Here is a 22,280-nt window from a genome sequence, read left to right as displayed (position 1 = left end):
GATACTTCCCACCGAGGTATCACCTCGCTAGCAATGATCCGTGCTACCATTCGAGCAGAGCATGCCCTGGTAGCGAAGGCTTCCACCCATCGTGTGGACTGGTCTATAACTACCAAGCACTAACTTTTGCCAGTATCCTATCGCAGGGGTCTGGTGAAGTCGATCTGTAAATTCTCCCCAGGTCCCTCTGGCCTTGGCTCATGTCCCATTCGTACCTTGCATCCCCTGCCTACGTTTTGTTGGGCACAAATAATGCACTTTTGGCAAAATTTATTTACATCCTTCCACATTGCTGGCCACCACGAGTACTGCGAGAGCAAGTACAGCATGTTGCTTCTCTGGATATGTGTTATCCCGTGATATAATTTTCGTAGTTGTTGACCACAACATTGTGGTACCACAACTTGCTCCTGGGGATTCCATCTCCATATTTCACATTTTTGCTGAATACTTTCACGTCTTTCTTCCTGATCGACACTCTGGTGGACTGATACTATATTTATGTCAGTATGAACACTGTTCACATTACTGGTTTAATTTCAGCCTTAAATGCTGGCTTTGGCTTCCGTTCACCTGCCGCTCGTTTGGCTCCGAGGTCGGCGAACCTATTCCCGACGATGGTTAGGTCTTGCGGGTGCTTTTGCCCCTTACTAGCTAGTTCTGTGTGTGCTTTTACCTTTATTGCCGCTGCTCACCATGGTTCCTTTGCTGCTTTCACTTGACTTTCTACGAGCTTTCCATGTTTTACCACATCGCCAGCAGATGTAACAAACCCTCGTCGTGACCAGGCTGTCATATAATGGTGAACCACCCCGAAAACGTATTGATCTTCTGTAAACTTGTTTACTCCCTTTCATTTAGCTGACTCGAGAGGCTTTATAACAGTTCTGCCACCTGAGCTGACTTGTCTCCTGGGAGTTTTTTACCATTATTTCCTCTCGCTCCTGTGTTACCACTGCCCACCCAGTATGGGGTTCTCCATCAATGTATTTTCTGGATTCATCAGGATTGTCCAATGGCTCTTCCTTTACCCCGCTGTGCGTTGCCTCCTCTACTTGTTCCTGAGAGCTAAGTTCCTCTCATTCTGTCAGCGAGTTTAACTCCATTATGCTTTTTTACTATTACTGACTTGCCTTTGGGCATGAATACGGCCAACCACTAAGCTTTTCGGCTATCCGAGATCGACCGCAGCTTTCCAGTTTTTAGTACTTAGTAGTTCTACCAGGGTATGTTGTGGGTGCAAAATGATCTGTCCCATCATCATTACTGGTTGGCTTACTTTGACCATCCAAGTCGCACATGTCAAGGTGGACACACATCGGGGCATTCCAATACCACATGGACTTTCTTCGTCGATTGGAGGATATACGTCTCTGTTGGCTCCCATGTTCCTGCATTACCACGGTGGAATAGCGTCTATCATCCTGATTACAATGGAGTTGGAAAGGTTTATAGGGATCTGGCAATCCTAGGGCGGGGGACGACATCAGATCTCTTTTTATTCACCTTATGCCTCTTCCTGCTCCGGTCCGCAATCTATCTGACGTAGGGGTCCATTTAATTAATTTCTGTATGGGTTCCGCTATTGTTGTGTATCGAGGTAAAACATTCCGACGAGAGTTAAAAAGTCCTAATACGTTCCTTACTCCACTGAAATTCTGGGGCTTAGGCATGTCCCTAATTGCCATCCGTCTTTCCTCTGTCATGTATTTTTTGCCCTGACTGATCCAATGTCCAAGGTACCGCACTGTAGTCTGGGCCACCTGCGCCTATATGGGTGATGCCTTGAACCCACCTGCTCGCACACAGACACTCACACACACAGTTACACACAGATACTCACTGACACACAGTCAAGCACACAGTCACTCATTCACTCACACACAGACACAATCTCCAAGACAAACACATATCCAGACACACACTTACACACATACACACACTCACGCACTTTCCCAGACACAGTTACAAACACACACTCACATGCAGACACTCACACACACACACACACTCTCACACACACAATTACACACACACAATTACACACTCACAGACATACACACACATAAACAGACTTAGCCAACACACAATTACACACACACACTCACACACTTACACTAAGTAAATTACACATTCACACTCTTACCCAGACACACACTCACACATTAACTAATTTACTTAGCCAGGCACGCGCTTACACGCTCACATGCTTACGCACTCATACACTCACACACTCACAGATGTAAGCATGCACACACTTACCTAGACACACACTTACACACTCGCACACTCACACTAATAGACTTAAACACTCACAGAATCACACACTTACACAGACACATATTCAGACCCTTACACACTCCAGACTTACACAGTAACACACACTTGCTCACACACACGCTTAGCCAGGCACACAATAATACACTTACACATACACAAACTTACCCAGACACACATTTAAACTCTCATATATTTATGCACACACTTACACACACACTCCAGGCATCATCAGCAATCACTCGAATTGGGGATGACTTGCTTCCACGTCAAAACGTTCACAGGTGTTTCAATGAAGGACTTAAAATTCCAGGTCCGAACAAAATCTTCAAGGGTGGAGGATGCCTATGCGTGGATTTTTTTTAACGTGTGATGACTGTTGTACACCAGCCAGCAATTACCCCCACACACACTTACCCATACACATGCACATACACTCATGCATAATAACACACTCACATTCATTTACCCAGACACACACATACACACTCACACAAATGCACACACACTTACCCAGACAGAAAGTCACACACAATAACACACTCATACTCATACATCCGTACCATCACAACCACTAATTCAGTCAGAAATAATCACACATTCATACACAATAACACACTCACACACGCTTAACCATACACATAATTACATATTCATATACTTGCACACACACACACACACACACACACTTACAGAGGCACACACTCAAACACTCTCACACAATAACACACTCACAAACACTTACGCAGAACCACACTCACACACTCATACACACATTCTCAATTACATAAACCTGCACTTAGCCAGGCACGCATTTACCCAGAGACACATTTACACTAGCACAGTTGACTCATGAGTTGGCCAGTTGGAACAAATTCTTAAATGAACAATTGTGTGTCAGCAGTTTAATTAGCGCAAGTTGCCATTACTGAACGGGGCAGAGGAGCAGAGAGTTGCCGATACACATATCACTATAAGCAGCGAAGCAGCTAAATGAGGCCATAATAAACATCAAATGAAGCTCCAGGGTGCATTTCAAGAAGGTCAGATTTCAAAACCACAATAACTTATTTACTTGGCGCCTTTATCAGAGTGAATCATCCGAAGGCGCTTAGAGAAGTGTTATGCGACAAAATATTTGACACCGAGACCTATCAGGAAAAATTAGGGCAGGTGACTGAAATCTTCATTAAAGAGGTAGATTTTAAGGAGAGTCTTGAAGGATGATGGAGAAGTGCAGATATGGAGAGGTTTATGCAGTGAGTTCCAGACCTTGGCAACAGAAAGCCTGTGATCAGAGTGAATATTAACGCACTCACTTACACACTATCCACACAGGGCTGCCTGTGTGAGGCTTGTGATCAGAGTGAATATTAACATACTCACTCACACACGATCTACACAGGGCTCCTTAAATGAGGCCTGTGATCAGGGTGAATATTAACAAACTCACTCACAGACGATCTACACAGGGCTCCATAAATGAGGCCTGTGATCAGGGTGAATATTAACACACTCACTCACACACTGTCTACACTGCGCTCCCGGTGTGCGGCCTGTGATCAGGGTGAATATTAACACACTCACTCACACACTTTCTACACATGCCTGTCTGTGTGAGGCATGTGATCAGGGTGAATATTAACACACTCACTCACACCCTGTCTACACTGGGCTCCCTGTGCGAGGTCTGTGATCAGGGTAAATATTAACACACTCACTCACTTAAACCCGGTCTACACTGGGTTCGCTGTGTGAGGTCTGTGATCAGGGTGAATATTAACACACTCACTCACTTAAACCCGGTCTACACTGGGGTCCTTGTGTGTGTGCTGTGTTCAGGGTGAATATTAACACACTCACTCACACACTGTCTACAAAGGGCTCCCTGTGTGCGGCCTGTGATCAGGGTGAATATTAACACACTCACTAACACACTTTCTACACATGGCTGCCTGTGTGAGGCATGTGATCAGGGTGAATATTAACACACTCACTCACAGCCTGTCTACACTGGGCTCCCTGTGTGAGGTCTGTGATCAGGGTGAATATTGACACACTCACTCACTTAAACCCGGTCTACACAGGGCTGCCTGTGTGAGGCATGTTATCAGTGTGAATATTAACACACTCACTCACACCCTGTCTAAACTGGGCTCCCTGTATGAGGCCTGTGATCAGCGTAAATATTCGCCCACTCTCTTACACACTTTCAACACAGGACTTTCTGTGTGAGGCATGTGATCAGGGTGAATATTAACATACTCACTCACACATGTTCGAAACGGGACTCCCTGTGTGAGGCCTGTTATCAGGGTGAATATTAACATCCTCACACACTGTATACACTGGGCTCCCTGTGTGAGGCCTGTAATTAGCGTGAATATTAACACACTCACTCACACACAGTCCACACTGTGCTCCATGTGCGATGCCTGTGATCAGGGTGGATATTAATCCACTCACTCACACACTGTCTCCAGTGCGTTCCCTGTGTGCAGCTTGTGAACAGGGTGAATATTAACACACTCATTCACACACTGTCTGCACTGAGCTCCCTGTGTGGGGCCTGAGATCAGATTATTACTAACACATTCACTCACACATTGCCTACACTGGGCTCCGTGTGTTAGGCCTGAATGTGAAATTATGTCAGGAAGCAACGCCACCACCACCATTGAAAGCCTGAAGGTCATGTTTGCCACCCACGGCATGCCTGACATACTGGTCAGTTACATCGGGCCATATTTCACCAGTGCCGAATTTAAAGAATTTATGACCTGAAATGAGACCAAACATGTCACGTCGGACCCGTTTAAAGCAGCCTCCAATGGGCAGGCAGAGCGGCCAGTACAAACAATCAAACAGAGCCTTAAATGTGTCACAGAAGCCTCACTCCAAACGTGCCTGTCCCGAGTACTGCCCAGCTACGGCACGAGACACAATCACTCACAGGAGTGCCCCCGGCTGAGCTACTCATGAAAGGGACATTTAGAACGAGACTCCCGTTGCTTCACCCCAACCTGCATCATCAGGTAGAGAGCATGCAGAAGCAACAAAATGTAAGCGATGGTCGCGCCACTGTGTCATAGGAAATTGATCTGAATTACCCTGTGTATGTGCAAAACTATGGACATGTTCCCAAATGGAGCGCCGGCACGGTGATAGTTAATTAAGGGAGTAAGGAGTTTGTGGTCAAACGAGACAATGGACGAATTGCAGAAATCACCTGGACCAAACGAGGCTACGGTTCACAGACTGCCCTGAACAACCCACAGCAGACACCACCTTTTTCGACCCCACAATACACACCCAAAGGTTCAACGACACCACCTCGGACTAGGAAATCGAACCCATAACGCCCAACATCCCAGCTTGGCCAGGCTCACCCAACAGACTTGCAGCGCCAACAACATGCCAACCCAGCGAGGGCACAGCAACAGATATGAACATACATTTGTACCGAGGCGATGAACCAGAGAAAGAAAGTCTCCCGACCGCCTCAACTTCTAAATAGTTTTCCATTTGACTTTGGGGGAAGTGATGCTGGGCATCGATAAAGCATGCACTTCCATGTTCCGCCACCAGGGAGTGCATCCCCTTAAGACTCAAGGGATCGCAGCATCCCTTGGGAGCACTGTATGTAATCCAGCACCGAAGGCTTGTTCCTCACTCTGGAGTGTCTTAATAAAGACTGAGATCACTGTTACTTGAACCTCCCTTTGTGCAGTCTCATCTGTGTTAGGAACACAATAACGTGGAAAAGAAATGTGACACCGAAAGCCAGGAAGAAATGAAAAGCTGACTCCCTTTCTGTGAAATATTTGTTTCACAAAAATTTCTCTGACCGAAAATACACAAAAGAAAAATGTTCCTTTCAAATTCATTAAACCCAAATTTCCACGCAGCCGATTCTTCTGAATCAGATGACTCTCGTTGTGCTAACTCAATCCATGTCGCTTTGCAATATTGTGCTTCCATGGACACTTTTAAATCTGCCACTAACTTATATAATCACAGAATAAGAGAATGGTTACAGCATGGAAGGAGGCCATTCGGCCCATTGAGCCCATGCCAACTCTCCACTAGTCCCAATTCCCTGTCATTTACCGCAGTTGTGCATTTTTTTTTCCTTCAGATCCTTATCCAGCTGCCTTTTGAAAGATAAGATTAAATCAGCCGCCACCGCCCTTTAAAGCGTTATATTTCAGATTCCATCTGCTTGCTGCGAAATGGACACCTTCAGTTCCTATCTATAAAGTGTAAGTAAAAAGGGATCAATTGCTGCCTCGTTAAATAAAGCACCTTCATTCTATTCTCGGAACTCAAGCTCCTGAAGTACCGTCCAGCTGTTGAGGTTAAAGCTCTGGTTATGTTCCTAAGGTAGCTTTTGCTTCAGCGAAGTTGTTATCACGTTCGCCTAACACGCGAAGGATCCCCGGTTCAACACCGGGCGGAAGCATTTTGCAAATGTGTTCAATTAGTGATTGGAACAAATTGAATAATTCATATTCGTGGTTAACAGAGTGCAGTGTTTAATGACGCTGTTGCATTTGTTGATTTCTCACACAGTACACACTGAGACTCTGCACAGTGTTTCTCACTCCGTCCCATTTCCAGCCCTGACGGTGGAGAAACGCCATCTCAAACCTACACATTCCGTGCCGTCAGTTCAGCTGTGAGAGATTATTAAAGGATCCAGTCGCACCTGCTCGCTTCACAACAGAAAATCAAAGCCACAAACAAACCCATCGACTAATCGCTCTTCCCCAGCTCCAGAGTGAGTGAGTGCGGGACAAGCCCCAACATTCCGGTCCCGCACTCTCCAATCAGCCGCTGCCGGCGTAAAGCGACGAATGCTGCATCAACACTGGCTTACCATCCATCACTGAGCTATAACATGCCACGGTTCGAGCTAAAGCTACCGGTACACCGAACAGCAGCCTCATAAGAATCTTAATCTCAGGTTCCTGAGTTTGAGCTCCAGCTTACATGAACATGTTTGCACTGGAAAGTCTCTTAATTAGCTGATCGCCTCGTTTTGCATCATGAAGTAATGCGAACCGATAATTATATAATCATAGAAGATTACAGCATGGAAGGAGTCCTTTTCGGCCCATCGTATCTGCACTGGCGAACAAATGTCCAGTTTTAGGTATGTAAGCCTGCACATTACGGCATTTCAAGTGCACTTACAAGTACTTTATAAATGTGATGAGGGTTTCTCCCGCCATCACGCTTTCAGGCAGTGAGTTCCAGACCCCGACAAACATCTGCATGAATAATTTTCCCTTCAAATCTCCTTTAACTCTTTTATTAATTACTTTTAATTTATGCCCCCTGGTTGTTGACCACTCACATACGGCAAATAGGCCCTTTTAACCAAAATATTTAGGCCCCTCCTAATTTTCTACATCTCAATGCTGTCGCCTCCTCTGTTCCAAGGAAACTAAACCCAGCCTATCCAATCTGTCCTCATAGTAAATTTGCTCCACTCCTGTCAACATTCTACAGAAATCTCCTCCATACCCTCTTCAGTGCAATCACGTCCTTCCTTCAATACGATGACCAGAACTGCACGATGTAGTCCAGCTGTAGGCTAACCAAAATTTAGCATATTTCAGACATAACCCACTTGCTCTTCTATTCCATGCCTCTGCCAATAAATGCAACCATTCGGTCTGCCTTCTCAATCTACTTATCCAACTGGCCAGCTACATTCAGGGATCTGTGGACATGCATTGACAGTTCATAAGAACATAAGAACATAAGAATTAGGAACAGGCGTAGGCCATCTCGCCCGTCGAGCCTGCTCCACCATTCAAAAAGATCATGGCTCATCTGGCCGTGGACTCAGCTCCACTTACCCGCCCGCTCCCCATAACCCTTTATTCCCTCATTGGTTGAAAATCTATCTATCTCTGATTTTAATACATTCAATGAGCTAGCCTCAACTGCTTCCCTGGGCAGAGAATTCCACAGATTCACCACCCTCTTGGAGAAGAAATTTCTTCAGAACTCGATTTTAAATTGGCTGCCCCGTATTTTGAGGCTGTGCCCCCGAGTTCTATTCTCCCCGACTCGTGGAAACAACCTCTCTGCCTTTATCTTGTATCTCCTTTTCATTATTTTAAATGTTTCTATAAGATCACGCCTCATCCTTCTGAACTCCAACGAGTAAAGTCCCAGTCTACTCAAACTATCATCATAAGGTAACCCCCTCAACTCCGGAATCAGCCTAGTGAATCGTCTCTGTTCCCAGTCCAAGGCTCATTTATCCTTCCTTAAGTAAGGTGAACAAAACTGCATGCAGTACTCCAGGTGCGGCCTTATCAATACCCTATACAGTTGCAGCAGGACCTCCCAGCTTTTGTACTCCATCCCTCTCGCAATGAAGGCCAACATTCCATTCGACTTCCTGATTACCTTCTGACCCTGCAGACTAACTTTTTGGGATTCATGCACAAGGACCCCCAGGTCCCTCTGCACCGCAGCATGTTGTAATTTCACCCCATTCAAATAATATTCCCTTTTACTGTTTTTTTTTCCAAGGTGGATGACCTCACATTTTCCGACATTGTATTCCATCTGCCAAAGCATATCCCATTCGCTTAATCTATCTAAATCTCTTTGCAGCGTCAATGTATCCTCTACACACCCCGCTTTCCTATTAATCTTTGTGACATCTGCAAATTTTGTTACATTACACTCTGTCTCCTCTTCCAGTTCATCTATGTATATTGTAAACAGTTGTGGTCCCAGCACCGGTCCCTGTGGCACACCACTAACCACCGATTTCCAATCTGAAATGGACCCATTTATCCTCTCTCTCTGCATTCTGTTCGCCATCCAATTCTCTATCCATGCTAATACATTTCCTCTGACTCCGCATACCTTTATCTTCTGCAGTACACTTTTTTGTGGCACCTTATCGAATGCCTTTTGGAAATCTAAATACACCACATCCATCGGTACACCTCTATCCACCATGCTCGTTATATCCTCAAAGAATTACAGTAAATTAGTTAAGCGTGATGTCCCCTTCATGAACCAATGTTGCGTCTGCTTGATTGCACTATTCCTTTCTAGATATCCCGCTTTTTCTTCCTTAATGATAGCTTCAAGCATTTTCCCCACTGCAGATGCTAAACTAACCGGACTATAGTTACTGGCTTTTGTCTGCCCTCTTCTTTAAACAGAGGCGTTACATTAGCTGCTTTCCAATCCACTGGTACCTCCCCAGAGTCCAGAGAATATTGGTAGATTATAACGAATGCATCTGCTATAACTTCCGCCATCTCTTTTATTACACTGGGCTGCATTTCATCAGGACCAGGGGACTTGTCTACGTTGAGTCCCATTAGCCTGTCCAGCACTACCTCGCTTGTGATCGAGATTGTCTCAAGGTCCTCCCTTCCCCCATTCCCTTGACCAGCAATTTGTGGCATGGTTTTTGTGTCTTTCACTGTGATTACCGAAGCAAAATAATTGCTAAATATCTCAGCCATTTCCACATTTCCCGTTTCTAAATCCCCCTTCTCATCTTCTACAGGACCAACATTTACTTTAGTCACTCTTTTCCGTTTTATATATCGGTAAAAACTTTTACTATCTGTTTTTATATTTTGCGCAAGTTTACTTTCGTAATCTATCTTTCCTTTCTTCATTGCTTTCTTAGTCATTGTTTGCTGTCGTTTAATATTTTCCCAATCTTCTAGTTTCCCTCTGACGTTGGCCACCTTATGCGCATTGGTTTTTAAATTGATACTCTCCTTTATTTACTTGGTTATCCACGGCTGGTTATCCCTTCTCTTGCCGCCCTTCTTTTTCACTGGAATATATTTTTGTTGAGCACTCTGAAAGGCCTCCTTAAAAGTTCTCCACTGTTCCTCAATTGTGCCACCGTTTAGTCTCTGTTCCCAGTCCACTTTACCTAACTCTGATCTCGTCCCGCTATAGTCCCCTTTGTTTAAGCATAGTATGCTCGTTTGAGACACTATTCCTCACGCTCAATCTGTATTACAAATTCAACCAGCCTGTGATCACTTATTCCGAGAGGAGCTTTTACTAGGAGATCGTTTATTATTCCTGTCTCATTGCACAGGACCAGGTCTAAGATAGCTTGCTCCCTTGTAGGTTCTGGAACATACTGTTCTAAGAAACAATACCATATGCATTCTATGAATTCCTCCTCCAGGCTACCCCGTGCGATTTGATTTGACCAATCGATATGTCGGGTAAAATCCCCCATGATTGCTGCCGTTCCTTTTTCACATGCCTCCATTATTACCTTGATTCCCTTGATTAATTAGTTCGCCCCACCGTGACGTTATTATTTGGGGGCCTATAAACTACACCCACCAGTGACTTTTTGCCCTTATTATCTCTAATCTCTACGCACAATGATTCAACATTTTGTTCATTAGAGCTAATATTATCTCTCACAACTGCCCTGATATCATCCTTTATTAACAGATCTACCTCTCCTCCTTTCCCTTCCTGTCTACATTCTCGGGTAGATAATTCCAATTATTTACAAATCTTTGAGTGAAGACATTTCTCCTCATCACAGAATTAAATGGCCGTCCCGTTAATCTGTGAGATTGACCTCCTGTTTTAGATTCCCCAGACAGGAGGAACATTTATTCTGCATTAACCCTGTTAACCCCCGTTTATATGTTATATATTTTAATATGTTTCAATGAGAGCCAATATCATCTCTCACAACTGCCCTGATATCATCCGTTATTATCAGAGCTACCCCACCTCCTTTCCCTTCCTGTCCATCCTTCAGAATTGTCAGATACCCCTGTATGTTTAGTTCCCTGTTTTGGCCACACTGCAACCACGTTTTCGTAATGGCCACCAAATCATACCCATTTGTAATGATTTGTGCTGTCAACTCATTTACTTTATTTCGAATGCTGCGTGCGTTCAGGTAAACCATGATTTTTAGTTTTTACCCCTCTTGCAGCCCCTTTATCTTCATACATATTGTCCCTTCCTATCACCTTGTGCTTTACACTTACCCCAGTGCTACTCTGCTCTGTTGCCTCCTGCCTTTTGCATTCTTTCTTTGGGTCCTGTTCATCTGCGCTCTCAGCCACTCTAACTAGCTCAGAGCCCTCTCATGGGTTCCGAATACTCCTCGCATTGAGGCACCGAGCTTTCAGGCTTGCCTTTTAATTACACTTTAACCCTTTAGAATTTTGCTGTACATTGGCCCTTATTGTTTTTTGCCTTGGGTTTCTCTGCCCTCCACTTTTACTCATCTCCTTTCTGTCCTTTGCTTCTGTCGCCGTTGTGTTTACCTCTGTCTACCTGCATTGGTTCCCATCGCCCTGCCATATTAGTTTAACTCCTTCCCAACAGCACAAGCAAACACTCCCACTCGGACATTGGTTCCGGTCCTGCCCATGTGCAGACCATCCGGTTTGTACTGGTCCCACCTCCCCCAGAAACTGTTCCAATGCCCCATGAATTTGAATCACTCCCTGCTGCACCACTGCTCAAGCCACGTATTCATCTGCGCTATCCTGCGATTCCTACTCATACTGGCACGTGGCACTGGTAGCAATCCCGACATTACTACTTTTGAGGTCGCACTTTTTAATTTAGCTCCGAGCTGCTTAAATTCGTCTCGTAAGACCTCATCCCTATTTTTACCTATGTCTTTGGTACCAATATGCACCACGACATCTGGCTGTTCTCCCACCCTTTTTAGAATGTCCTGCACCCACTCCGAGACATCCTTGACACTTGCAACAGGGAAACAACATATCATCCTGAAGTATTGGTTGCGGCCGCAGAAACGCCTGTCTATTCCCCTTACAATTGAATCCCCTATCACTATCGCTCTCACACTCTTTTTCCTGCCCTCCTGTGCAACAGAGCCAGCCATGGTGCCATGAACTTGGCTGCTGCACCCTTCCCCTGGTGAGTCATTCCGCTCAACAATACTCAAAGCAGTGCATGATTTTTACAGTGGGGTGACCGCAGGGGACCCCTGCACTACCTTCCTTGCACTACTCTTCCTGCTGGTCTTCCATTTCCTAGCTGGCTGCGAACCCTTCACCTGCGGTAAGACCAAATCGCTACACGTGCTACGCACGTCATTCTGAGCATCGTGGATGCTCCTAAGTGAATCCACCGTCAGCTCCAATTCCGCAACGCGGTCCGTCAGGAGCTGAAGGCGGATACACTTCCCACCTGAAGTGTCCCTGAGTTCCCACATGGTACAGGAGGAGCATATCACGTGACCGAGCTCTCCTGCCATGAATTAACCCTTAGATTAACTTAAATTGGTGAAAACACTGTTATCATGTTACTTACTGATATTAAAAAGAAAAAGAAAAGCTACTTTCCAATCACCAGCCAATCACTTACCCCTTTGGCTGTGACATCACATTTTGATTCCTTTCTTCTTCTTTGCTCCTCTACACTTCTCAATGACCTAGAGTTGATGTATATTCCCTTTCGTTGTTCGCCCTCCACAGATGCACAATCTCACACGTCTCTGGATTAAATTCCATTTGCTCCTGTTCTGCCACCTTACAAGTTGATTGATATCGTCCTGCAGTCTCCAGCTTTCTTCTTCATTATCAGCAACACAGCCATCTGAATACTTCTTAATCATAACCCATATATTGAAGTTTAGATCAATGAAAAATACCACAAAAAGCAATGGACCTAGCACTGAAACTGCGGAATCCCATTAGAAACATCCTTCCAGTCACAAAATCACCCATCAAACATTAACATTTGCTTCCTGCGTCTGAACCAATTTTTGATCCAATTTGCCACTTCGCACAGGATCCCATGGGATTTTACTTTCATCACCAGTCTGCCATGTGGGACCTCAGCGAAAGCATTAATAAAATCGCTATACACTGCATCGTCCGCACTACTGATCAACCCTCCTGGTGACCTCCTCCAAAAATGCATTCAAGTTAGTCAAATGCGACCATTCCTTAAAAGAATCGTGCAGACTGTCCTGATTAACCAGTGCCTTTCAAAATGTAGAGAATGTATCATCGTTAAATGATATCCTGCTTTCACGGGAAAACATCATTAATTAACTGAAGATCTTCATTTGCACAACTAAAGAAATGTTAACCGAAAGAGAGTCCTCAATAAAATAATTTATCTGTGCTCTACAATTTACCTCTTAAACCATTTTAGACGCTGTGCTTTAGTGCACTGCTTCAAAATGTTCATTGCTGTTAACAATACATGAGACTGGGGATACAGTGAGGTAGACTGTAGAGCAAGGGAGTGGTTATTGTGAAACAGCAAAGTAAATATACATTCTGGAAATAAACATCGAGAAGAAATATGACGCCAAAATCTAGAACGAAGATTAAATGCTGATTGCCTTTCAGCAAAAAATTCCTTTCCCAAAGATTTCACTGACCGAAACTTTACAAAACAAAAATAATGCTTTTTAAAGTCATTAAACCCGAATTTTCGCGCACCGAATCTTCGGAATCAGATGCCTCGAGCTCTGCCGACTCAATCCATGTCGCTTTGCAATATTCTGCTTCCATGCACTCTATTAAATGTGCAACTAACTTACAGAATCACGGAATAAGGGAATAGTTATAGTATGGAAGAACCACATTCGGCCCGTCGAGCCCATGTCAACTCTCAACTAGTCCCACCCGCACTGTCATTTACCCGCAGCTGTGTATTTTTTTCCTTCAGATCCTTATGCAACTGCCTTTTGAAAGATAAGGTTAAATCAGCCTCCACCGTTCTTCAAAGCATTGTATTTCAGATTCTAACCGCTTGCTGCGAAATGGCCACCTTCAGTTCCTATCGATAAAGTCTGACAAACACGGGATCAATTGCTGCTGCACTCACAACCTTCAGAAAAAAAAGCACCTTCATTCGATTCTCGGAACGCAAGCCCCTGGAGTGTCGTCCAGCTGTTGAGGTTAATGCTCTGGTTATGTTTCCAAGACGGCTTTTGCCACAGCGTTTCCGTAGTGTCGTGGTTATCACGTGAAAGATCCCAGGTTCGAAACCGGGTGGAAACATTTTGCAAACGTGTTCAATTAATGATCAGAAAAAAATTGAATAATTCATATTCGTGGTTAACAGAGTGCAGTGTCTCATGACTTTGCTGCATTTGTTGATTTCTCTGTACAATTCTGTACAAACTGAAACTCTGCACAGTGTTTCTCACTCCCTCCCGTTTCCAGCCCTGACAGTGGAGAAACGCCATCTCATAAGTGTACATTCCGTGTCTTCAGTTCAGCTGTGAGAGATTATTAAAGGAACCAGCCGCACCGCCTCGTTTCACAACAGAAAATCAAAGCCACAAACAAACCGACCGACTAATCGCTCTTCCCCAGCTCCAGAGTGCGTGAAGGCAGCACAACCCCCAACATTCCGGTCCCGCATCTCCAATAAACTACTGCAGGTGGAAAGTGACGAATGCAGCATCAACATTGGATTACCGCCCATCACTGGGCGATAACATGCCCCGGTTCAAGCTAAAGCTTCCCGTGCACCGAACAGCAGCCTCATAAGACTCTTCATCTCAGGTTCCTGAGTTTGAGCTCCAGCTTACATGAACATGTTTACACTGGAAACACTATGAATTAGCTGATCGCCTCGTTTTGCATCTTGAAAGTAATGCTAACCTATAATTATACAATCATAGAAGATTACACCATGGAAAGAGTGCTTTTAGGCCCATCGTATCTGCACCAGCGAACAAATGTCCAGTTTTAGGTGTGTAACCCTACACCTTAAGGCATTTCACGTGCAAATCCAAGTACTTTATAAATGTGGTGAGGGTTTCTCCCGCTACCACACTTTCAGGCAGTGAGTTCCAGACCCAGACAAACATCTGCATGAAGAATGTTCCCTTCAAATCCCCTTTAACACTTATACTAATGACTTTTAATTTATGCCCCCTCTTGTTGACCACTCATCGATGGCAATTAGGCCCTTTTAATCAACAATATTTAGGCCCCTCCTAATTTTAAACACCACAATGCTGTCGCTCATCAGCCTCCTCTGTTCCAAGGAAACCAAAGCGAGCCAATCTAATCTACTCATAGTAAAGTTGCTCCACTCCCGGCAAAATTCTACAGAAATCTCCTCCATACCTTCTTCAGTGCAATCACGTCCTTCCTTCAATACGGTGACCAGAACTGCACGCAGTGCTCCAGCAGTAGGCTAACACGAATGTTGCACATTTCAGACATAACCCACTTGTTCTTCGATTCCATGCCTCTGCCAATAAATGCAACCATTCGGTCTGCCTTCTTAATCAACTTATTCAAATAGCCAGCTACATTCAGGGATCTGTGGACATGCATTCACAGTTCCCTTTGCTCCTCTACACTTCTGAATGTCCTACAGTCGATGTCTATTCCCTTTCGTTGTTAGCCCTCCACAAATGCACAATCTCACACCTCTCCGGATTAAATTTAATATGCCACTGTTCTGCCCAATTTATCACTTGATTGTTATCTTCCTACAGTCTCCAGCTTTCTTCTTCATTATCACCCACACTGTCTATTTTACTATCACCTGAAAACTACTGAATCATAACCCCTATATTCAAGTTTAGATCATTGAAAAATACCACAAACAGCAATGGATCTAGCACTGAAAACTGCGAAACCCCACTGAAAATATCCTTCCAGTCAAAAAACACCCATCAAACATTCATCTTTGCTTCCTGCATCTGAACCAATTTTGAATCCAATTTGCCACTTCGCCCTGGATCCCATGGGCTTTTACATTCATCACCAGTCTGCCATGTGGGACCTTAGCGAAAGCATTAATAAAATCCATATACACGACATTGTATGCACTACTGATCGACCACCTCCAAAAATGCATTCAAGTTAGTCAAACACGACCATTCCTTAAAAAAATCGTGCGGACTGTCCTGATTAACCAGTGCCTTTCGAAATGTAGAGAATTTATCATCGTTAATTGTTATCCTGCTTTCACGGGAAAACATAATGAATTAACTGATGATCTTCATTTGCACAACTAAAGAAATGTTAACTGAAGGAGAGTCCTCAATAAAATAATTTCTCTGTGCTCTGTAATTTACCTCTTTAAACATTTTAGACACTGTGCTTTAGTTGTCTGCTTCAAAATGTTCATTGCTGTTAACAATACATGAGACTGAGGATACAGTGAGAAGGACTGTAGAGCAAGGGACTGGTTATTGTGAAACAGCAAAGAAAATATACATTCTGCAAGAATAACATCGAGAAGAAATATGACGCCAACATCCAGGAGGAAGATTAAATGCTGAGTCCCTTTCAGCAAAAAATTCCTTTCCCAAACATTTCTCTGACCGAAAATTCACAAAACAAAAATGAAGCTTTTAATGTCATTAAACCCGACTTTTCTAGCGCCCGAATCTTCTGAATCAGATGCCTCTTGTGGTGCCGACTCAATCCATTTCCCTTTGCATTATTCAACTTCCACGGACATTATTAACCCTGCCACTAACTTATAGAAGCACAGAATAAGGGAATGGTTACAGCACGGAAGAAGTCCATTCAGCCCGTCGAGGCCATGCCAACTCTCAACTCGTCCCACACCCCCGTTAGTTACCCACAGCTGTGCAATTTTATTCCTTCGGATATTATCCAACTCCATTTTCAAAGATAAGATTGAGTCTGCCTCCACCGCCCTTTTATGTAGTGCATTCCAGATTCTAACCACTTCCTGAGGAATGACCACTCTTGTTACTATGTATAAAGTCTGAGAAACACAGGATCAATTCCTGCCACACTCAAAACCTTGCGAAATAAAGTACCGTAATTCAATTCTCATTCCGGAAGCTCGTGAAGTGTCGGCCAGCTGTTGAGCTTAAAGCTCTGGTTATGTTCCCAACACTGGTGCTACCATAGCGTTTCCGTAGTGTAGTGGTTATCACATTTGCCTAACACGCTAAAGGTTCGTGGTTCGAAACCGGGTGGAAACATTTTGCAAACGTGTTTCATTAATGATTGCAACAAATTGAATAATTCATATTTGTGGTTCAATTTAACAGGATGCAGTGTCTCATGACGCTGTTGCATTTGTTGATTTCTCTGCACAGTGATGCACACACTCAAGCTCTGCACAGTGTTTCTCACTCCCTCTCGTTGGCAGCCCTGACGGTGCAGAAACCTCATCTCAAAACTGCACATTCCATGCATTCATTTCAGCTGTGAGAGATTATTAAATTAGTGCAGATATGTGAGCTGAACATTCATGCTTCGATGGTTTTTAGGCAGGAGAGAGAGGGGAAAAAACGAGGGGTGGGGATAGGTCGCAGTGTTGAATAAAAAAGCAATTGCAGCATAGGAGAGTTACTGTGCATGATGGATGATCAATTCAAGACATATGGGATGAATTGAACAACATAACAACGGCGACCATACTGCTGGGAGTGTACTATAGACTCCCAAGCAGCCAGAATGAGAGAGAAGAGCAACATTGTTGGCAAAGTTATAGGGGAGGAATAGAAGTCGTTTTCAACTGCAATAATTTTAACTGGGATATAATTTGTGCGAAACACATAGAGGGACGGAATTCGTAAAATCCATTCAGGAGATCATTATTAGAACGTAAGAACATAACATAGCCATTATATTGCAAGCCAAAGAAGGGAGGGGGCGATTCTGATATAGTTTTATCTAATGAAGCTGAGTGGGTGGAAGGGGTATCAGTGGGAGAGAATTTTGGTACGAATGATCATAATTCAGTTAGATTTAGTGTAGTGCTGGAAAAATACAAATTTAGACACGGAATCAATAATCTCATTTGGGGAAAAGCCAATTCTGTTAAGCAGAGATAGGATTTAGCCAATGTTTACTGGAAATAGATAATTGAAGGCAAAACTGTGTCAGAGCATTGGAGACATTCAAGGAACAGATCCTCAGGGTTCAGAGCAAGTACGTTCCCTGAAAGAAATAGGGTGGGACTAGCAAATCCAGAGCCGCCCTGGATGCTAAGTGGCTTAGCGGGTAGAATAAAAGGAAATATGGGGGCTTATGCCATAGCGATGCATCACTGCTTCAGAAACTCTAGAAGAATATAGGAAGTGCAAAGGTGAAATTAAAAAGGAAATTATTAAAGCAAAGTGAGAGCATGAACATATTTTTCAAGTAAATTCAAAGAAAACCCACAAATTTATAAATACAATAAGAGCAAGAGGAGATCTAAAGAAAGAATAGGGCTCATTCGAGACCGTAAAATAATCTATGAGTGGAGGTGGAATATTAATTTATGGATCTTCAAGAGTACTTTCCATCTGTTTTCACAGAAGTTTGCGGCGATGCAGACGATGCAATTGGGGAGGAGGAACGTGAAATATTAAGTTAAATAGACATAATAATCGAGGAAGTATCATGTGGTTTAACAGCTTTGAAAGTGGAAAAATCCACAGAGCCATGTGAAATGTACCCAGGCTGTTAAGAAAAGCAAAAGAGGAAATAGCAGAGGGTCTGACAATCATAATTCTCTGGCTGCAGTTGTGGTGCCAGAAGACTGGAGGACTGCTAAGTCGTATCTTTGTTGAAAAGGGGAGAAAGGGATCGATGATCAATTACAGAACAATCAACCTAACCTCGGTTATGGAAAGATTATTAGAAAAATGCTTGAGGAACAGGAAAAATATTCATTACAAAGGCTCGGTTTGATTAAGCACAGTCAGCATAGATGTTTTCAGGGAAGGTCGTGTGTGACGAAATTGATTACATTTTCTGACAAGGATTGTCCGTAAGGGTAGTGCATTTTATGTAGTGTTTCTGGATCTTAGCAAGGCTTTTGACAAGGTTACTTATGGCAGAATGCTCACTAACGTAAAAGCCCTTGGAATCCAATGCAAATTGGCAAGGTGGATCCAAAATTTTCCTGGAGGCAGGAAGCAAAGAGAAATAGATGTTTTCACAACTGGAAGGCTGTTCGAGTGGGGATCCTCTTGTCTCAGTAGAAGGTACATTGCTTTTTGTCGTATATATCAATGATTTAGACCTGAATGAAGGGGTTATGATTAAAAAGATTTCAGATGACACAACCATTGGCTGTGTGGATGATAATGAAGAAGAAAGATCCTGAATGCAGCTTGATATCAATGAACTGTTCACCTGAGCAAAATTATGGTGAATGAAATGTAATACGGAGTGGTATTATGTTATGTATTTGGGGATGGTTAACAATACAAAGGAATACACGTTAAATGATAGGGCAGTGAGAAGTGTACAGTAACATAGGGAATGTTGAATGCATATCCACATTCCCATGAATGTAGCAGCACAGGCAGAAAAAGGCGTAAAGAAGGCATCCGAAATTCTTTCCTTAATTAGCGGAGGCATAGACTACAAGAGCTGGGAAGTTATTCTTGAACTGTGGAAAGCACTAGGCAGGTCACAGATAGAGTACTGCGTGAAGTTCTGGTCACCATATTACAATAAACACGTGATTGCACGAGACAGGGTATAAAGGAGATTTACCAAGATGTGGCCTGAAATGGAGAATTTTAGCTATGGGGAAAGATTAGACACGCTAGGTTTATTTTCTCGGAACGCAGGAGGCTGAGGGAAGAACTTTTAAGTTGTTTAATTATGTGGTGCCGAGATAAAGGGGAGAGGAAGGACCTTTTTCCCTTATCAGAGGCTGTCAGCTACCAGGAGGCCTAGCTTTAAATTAATTGGTAGGAGGTTTAGAGCGGAGTGAGAGGAAATTTCTTCACACAGATATTTGTGGCGCCGATTGGGGGAGGGGGGCTTGGAACGCATTGCCTGAAAGGATGGTAGGTGCAAAAATGGTCTCCATATTTAGAAAGTACTTTGATGTCTATCTGACGTGCCGTAACCTACAGAGCTGTGGACCAAGAGTTGGAAAGTGGGATTAGGCTGGATAGCTCTTTATTGGACAGTGCAAATACGACGGGCAGAAATGGCCTCCTTCTGTGCTGTAAATTTCTGTGATTCCATGATTCGATGAATAGAAAAAGTGGACGTGAAACAGCCCACTGAAGGTAAATCAGTGTCAGAGCAATGGGAGGTATTCAAGAAGGAGATACAAGTTCAGTGTCAACATTTTCCTGGAAAGATAAAATGCAACATGTGCCAAATCTGGAGCCGTCCAGATAATAAGGTTGATACAGTGAAATATAAGGCTAAGAGAGGAAGCTTATATCAGCAACCGAGATCCCAGTACTGCAGAAAGCCTCGAGGTGAAATTAAAAATGAATTTTGGAAAGAAAAGCGAAAACATGAAAAATACTTGCACGTTGAATTAAAGAATACACGGAGATATTTCACAATTGCATAAATAACAAGAGGATAAAGAATGGCAGAATAGGGCATTTAGCGACCAAAATGGTAATCTATGTGTGGATGTGGAGTATGTGGTAATGGTATTTAACAAAAGTTTTGCAGCGGTTTAATAAAGGAGGGCGACGATGCTAGCGTTAAAGGTAAGGAAGAAGGGAATGTAATATAGGATGGGATAAACATAGTAAGGAAGCAATGATTGAGGGGTTTGGCATCTACGAATGTAAATAAATCTCCAGGACGCAATGAAATATATCCTAGGCTATTAAAAGAAGTAAGTGGCGAAATTGCGGAGGCTCTAACCATCATTTGAGCAACCTCCCTTGGTGCAGTAGAAGTAAAAAAACATTGCTAACAGCTAACGTTGTATCATTATTTAAAAAGGGATAAAGTGAAACAGCGAATAATTAAAGACAGTTAGTGTCATCCTGGTTGTGGGGAAATTATTGGAATCAACGATGAGGGACAGTACAAACCTTCATTTTGAAAGACATTGATTCAAATGAACAGTCAGCATCGAATTGTTGAGGGAAGGTCGTGTCTGACATATTTCATTGAATTGTTTGAGGAGGTAACATAGAGTTACGATTAGTGGAGTGAATTTGAAGTAATCCACAAGGATATTAACAAGACTTTTTACAAAGTCTCACACGCCAGGCTGATCAAAAAAGCTAAAGACCGTGGGATTTAAGCGAGTGTTGGAAATCGGATCGAAAATTGGCTCAGTGGCAGAAAGAAAATAGGTGATGCGAATAGAAGGCTGTTTCCAATGGGGTTTGTACGGTTCAGTGCTCAGTACCTGGTTTTCTGCAGTTTACATTAATTATTGAGACTATAATGTAGGGAGCATGGTAAAAAGGTTCACAAATGATAAAAAAATTGTCTGTCTGTTTGACAGTGAGGAAGGAAGTTTAGACTGCAGGAAAATATCGATTGATCAGTCAGTTGGGTAGAAAAGAGAAACATGGCAATCAATCCAGGGAAGTGTGAGCTCATACAATCGGGGAGGTGCAACAAGGCAAGCGAATTCACACAAAATAGCAGGATATTGCGATTTCTTCAGAACAAAGGGACCATCGGGTGTATGCCCTCAGATCTTTAAATTTAGAGGTTAGGTCGATTATGTAGTTTAAAAGGCATATGGAATCCATTAATTTATGAGCCGAGGGATAGAATGTCAGAGCAGGGAAGTTATGGAACAACTGCAAAACAATTGTTAAGGCGCAGCTAGAGTATTGCTGCAGTTCTGCTCACGAGATTACAGGAAATATTTGATTGCACTCGAGAGGGCACAGTGGACATTGCGAGGATGTTGCATAGACTGGAAAATTGAAGCTATGAAGAAAGATTGGCTGAACCATGTTTTATTTTAATTGGAATTGACGAGGCTGTTGGAAGATTGAATTGAGGTGCATGAAATACGAGGGCCTTAGATAGAATGGGTAGCAAGGACATTAGAAAGAACATTTGCCTTAGTTGTGTGGTCAAAAACCAGACGCATCGAGGCAAAGTAGTTGGTGTCATGATTAGAGAGGAGATAAGGGGAATAAATTTATCCAGGTGATGATGGGTGTCTGGACCTCACTAGCTGAAAGGATGGTAGACGCAGAAACCCTCACCATTATTTATAACGTACTTGGAAGTGCACTGAAAGAACCGTATCCTACAGGCCTACGGTCCTCGTGTTGGAGGTCGGGA

The 22,280-nt window shown here is 43.4% G+C and overlaps 1 non-coding gene across 1 annotated transcript; it reads left to right on the top strand.

Moving 5' to 3' along the window:
• The first annotated feature begins 17,169 nt into the window (after positions 1–17,169).
• trnav-aac (transfer RNA valine (anticodon AAC)) lies at positions 17,170–17,242 on the top strand. The gene has a single exon. It is a non-coding gene; the product is annotated as a tRNA-Val (tRNA).
• The last annotated feature ends 5,038 nt before the right edge of the window (positions 17,243–22,280 follow it).

This window comes from Pristiophorus japonicus, unplaced genomic scaffold (genome assembly GCF_044704955.1).
Source record: "Pristiophorus japonicus isolate sPriJap1 unplaced genomic scaffold, sPriJap1.hap1 HAP1_SCAFFOLD_35, whole genome shotgun sequence".
In the NCBI taxonomy this organism is placed as follows: domain Eukaryota; kingdom Metazoa; phylum Chordata; class Chondrichthyes; family Pristiophoridae; genus Pristiophorus; species Pristiophorus japonicus.
The sequence above is the reverse complement of the archived record's forward strand: the minus strand, read 5'-3'. Positions and strand labels throughout refer to the sequence as shown.